This window comes from Rutidosis leptorrhynchoides, chromosome 1 (genome assembly GCF_046630445.1).
Source record: "Rutidosis leptorrhynchoides isolate AG116_Rl617_1_P2 chromosome 1, CSIRO_AGI_Rlap_v1, whole genome shotgun sequence".
In the NCBI taxonomy this organism is placed as follows: Eukaryota; Viridiplantae; Streptophyta; class Magnoliopsida; order Asterales; family Asteraceae; genus Rutidosis; species Rutidosis leptorrhynchoides.
Window position 1 is genome coordinate 122,883,939 of NC_092333.1, and position 4,560 is coordinate 122,888,498.

General features: G+C 34.7%; 1 non-coding gene across 1 annotated transcript; it reads right to left on the reverse strand.

Moving 5' to 3' along the window:
- Positions 1-477: 477 nt before the first annotated feature.
- On the reverse strand, positions 478-584 carry LOC139886731 (small nucleolar RNA R71). Its single transcript, XR_011772601.1, has one exon. It is a non-coding gene; the product is annotated as a small nucleolar RNA R71 (small nucleolar RNA).
- Positions 585-4,560: the final 3,976 nt, after the last annotated feature.

Sequence of the window (4,560 nt, forward strand, 5' to 3'; positions counted from 1 at the left end):
ACCTGTAACTCGATCAAGACATCTAGCCAATATTGTCGCCGTTGATTTTTCTTTAGAATTATCATCTAGTCGAACAAGTACTCCAATTCAAAGTATGGAAGTAACGGAACCTCTAAGTATGGAATACCGAATGAGAGCCACACGCACGGGTCAATGACACGCCATTATTAAGCCAGACATTAATGCGCCAGATTATGAAATCAAAGGACAAATCCTACACATGGTAACTAATCAATGCCAATATAGTGGTACGCCAAAAGAAGATCCAAACGAACTTCTTTGAACCTTTAATAGGATCTGTACTCTATTCAAAATCAGAGAAGTTGAGGATGAACAGATCTATCTCATGTTGTTTCCCTGGACTTTAAAAGGAGAAGCCAAAGATTGGTTAGAATCATTACCTGAAAGAGCGTTTGACACATGGGATGTTTTATTGAGAATTTTCTTAAAAGATTCTTTCCGACATCTAAAGCCGTGAGACTTCAAGGAGAAATTGTTACGTTCGCGCAAAAGTCAAATGAAACATTATATGAGGCATGGACAAGATTCAGAAAGTTTTTGAGAGGATGTCCTCAGCATGGTTTAGACACTTATCAAATAGTACAAATATTCTACCAAGGTGTCGATGTTGCTACATGAAAAGACATCGACACAGCAGATGGTGGTTCCATTATGAAGAAAACCGCAACCGAAGCTCATAAGATTATTGATAACACAGCCTCCCACTCACATGAGTGGCACCAGGAAAAAGATATTATTCGTTCATCTAAAGCGGCTAGAGCCGATTCTAGCCATACCTTTGATTTGGTTTCCGCAAAAATAGATGTTTTCGAGAGATGAATAGAGAAGATGAATAAAGATATTCACGCAATACGAATCAGTTGTGAGCAATGCGGTGGACCACACTTAACAAAAGATTGTCACATTGAGCAAACAATGGAACAACGTGAGAATATTTCCTACATGAACCAAAGGCCGGGAAATAATTATCAAAATAATTATCAACCGCCAAGGCCAAACTTTAATCGAAATCAAAATATTCTTTACAATCCAAATGGACCCGACAATAACTCGTATAACCAACAAGGTATGAATAACCAACTAACTCAAAATAACACTTTCAATCAACAAAGACCTAGCTTGTATAAACCACCACAACAAACCGAAGAGAAAAAGCCAAATCTGGAGGAAATGATGGCAAAGCTAATGGAATCTCAAACACAATTTATTGCAACTCAAACCCAAACAAATTAGAGGTTTGATCAGTCATTAAGAACTCAACAAGCATGATGAGTGAGAGGGAATAAAGAAAGCTACCGAGTAATACTGAAGTAAATCCTCGGAATGAGAATGTTAATATGGTGTCAACAAATTCTGAAAAATCAGCACCAGAAGATGGGATGGTTTTAGATGTGAGTAACGATGAAGAAGTTACAACACCACCACCACCCGAGTATGTAAAGCCAGTGGTGGCACCATACAGACCACCCATCCCGTTTCCAAGAAAAGGAGTTAAGTATGAGCAAGTAATAGGTAATAAAGTTTGTGATACCTCTGGAAAGAAGAAGAAGAAGAATAAGAAAATGAAAGAAACAAAAACCATAGAAGTAAACCTGGTGAAGACAGTTCCACCAAAACTTCGACCAAGGTTGGGTGATCCGGGTGAATTTATTGTTCCTTGTCTACTTAGTGATTGTGTCATGTATGATGCACTAGCAGATTTAGGTGCGAGTGTGAGTGTTATGCCTCTTTCATTATATAAGAGATTAGGAGTAGGTGAGTTAAGTCCAACAGAGATGAGTGTTAGACTCTTTGATCAAACCATTAAGCACCTAGTTGGAATTGTTGACAACCTACCCGTTCAAGTGGGTAATTTAACATTTTTAGTCGAATTTATTGTCATTGACATAGAAGAGGACTCAAACATTCCTCTAATTTTTGGTCAACCATTCTTATCATCCACCAGGGCGTTATTTGATGTAAGAGAGGGTAGAATGACACTTAGTGATGGTGAAAAATCGGTCACCTTTGTGAGTCGAAAGACTAAATCTCCACCAACCAAAACCGTTGAACCAACAAAAACGATTGGTAAGAACCATATTGTTTTACCAACTCCAACGGTAGTGCTTAACAATAATAAAACGTCTAAGTGTAGGGAAGATGAAGTAACACCTAATGATGACTTGATAACAAAGAACCCCGATGACGAGCATTTTATAATTATGACCGATGAACTATTATGGACAAAAACCAGATAGGTTTCAAATAATCCAGGATGAAGGACAATTTACCCAGAGTAATAAATTAAAATCAAATTGTCAAACATCATGGTTACGGAAGTTTAAATAAGCATAATTGTTTTATTATATTTCTCATCGTACTTTTATTTACTGTCATTTTATTATTTGCAATTTTAATTATCGCAACTTTATATATTGTTATTTATTTTACGCACTTTAATTATTGTCATTTATCTTTACGCTTTATTTAAAATCGACAAACCAATCATTAAACGGTAAAACCCCCCTTTTATAATATTACTACTTATATAATTATATATATATTATACAAATATAGTTGTTAAAAATATAGTACGTATCACTAGCTCCCTGTGGAACGAACCGGACTTACTAAAAACTACACTACTCTACGATTAGGTACACTGCCTATAAGTGTTGTAGCAAGGTTTAGGTATATCCCATCCATAAATTAATAAACTTGTGTAATATTTCGTCGTATTTCATAAAAAAAAAAATATTTCGTACTACCCTAGCACAGATCATATTTGTGATTGTTGTTTGTGTTATTTTTGATCAATACTATGTTAATGTTCATCTTTATCCATCAATTTTGTTTATGGTTACAATTAGTTTTGATACACATTGTTACGACTGTACATACATTTGTATCTGATACATCAAACATAAACATTTCTAAGACATTTCTGATGTTATAAAATGCATCTCAATCGCCATATACTACGACCACATATTAATTCTAAATAACTAACAAAATCCATTAATATTTATCATATGATGATCAAACTACCACAATCCCAAAAAAAAGTTTGGTCACAACATCCAGCCATACCACATCAGTAAGTGGATTTACTTACAAACATTTACAAAGGACAATTGTCTTTAAAATCAACCCAAATAAGATCAGCTAGTAACAACAACACAATCGTTAAATCATTCGCCTTACATTAGACACAATGAACTTTCTTTCACTTTTCTTGTAGGTGAAAACTTCTTCATCATCTGTTTTGATATTATTCACGCGCTTAAACTGATACCAACCAGATGATACATAGAAATTTGGTTGACGCTTTGTGAAATCTGTTTTTAACCCCCAGATGCATTCGATACCATCTTCATTAACTACAGGAACCTTCATCCCATCTTTCAATTCCCACAATACAGCGAATTCTTCCGGTAGATGCTATGAAAACATAGAGTTGAAAATAAACATAAACACTAATGTATTATTTTGAGTAAATAACTATTAAAACATATGTAAAACCTTAATTGAAGTAAAGTAACCTTACAAAAACATTTGCCTTTTTAATGGTCAGCTTCACCATAACATCTGTGTTTTCCACACCATCTGTGTCATCATCAGACCCATCTTCCTCTGATATATCATCATGCTCACTTCCTATTGATGTTTCACTATCGGTAGAATCAGTTGACGAATCAATGACAATTATGTCACTTGATGAAGCCGGTTTGCTGCAAGAGGGTTCTCCATGTTCATATGTCTTTGAATTAATAAGTTCAAAGTATTGATTCTCACATCCATCACCAGAGTAAACCATCATCCCTATATGATCTTCATCGATCATGGTTAAGCAAAGCACATCAGACTGATTCAAAGATAGATCCTATACCAATTTGTGAAAACCATTTTTTAAGAATAACTTATTGCCAATACAACTCATTTCCACGTCATATACAGAACCTTCGATGTTTAGTACCTCCAACCTAATTTCTCTATCATAATCCATTTCCTGATTACCAATCCATTTGGTTGGCAACACCTGTTAATAATTAAACATGTTTAATATACTAGCAAAACAGTAAATGTACAATAAATTATTGTACAAAATACAATACCAGTTCCGAGGCATTTGGATTCATGTTCAATTTTAACCATGATGGACAGGGCGTTACCGAAGAAAAACGTTCACAGAAATCATCTCTAGCTACGTAATGTTTCACTTCAAATGTGTACTCACCCACATATGCCAACGTTAATATGTCATTTTCTTCAGTTTGGAAATAGTTATTAATTTCTTCCCAGCCATTACTGAAGAACAATTTTGTACCTTCCCAACGCACTTCAATCAGAATAGAATATGTGCGTCTTAACTTAAGGCTGAAAGAAGCAATAGTACCTGGTGGATCAATATGTCTTCTCACAAATTCTTCTGGTGCTTCCTGATAAATGAATAAATGTTCCGTAAAAATGAACATTGAAAAGTTTGATTTAAGCATATGCTGAATAATTTCACAATAGATTATCCTACAAATAAATAAGTGTGTCAATGGTTTACCATTT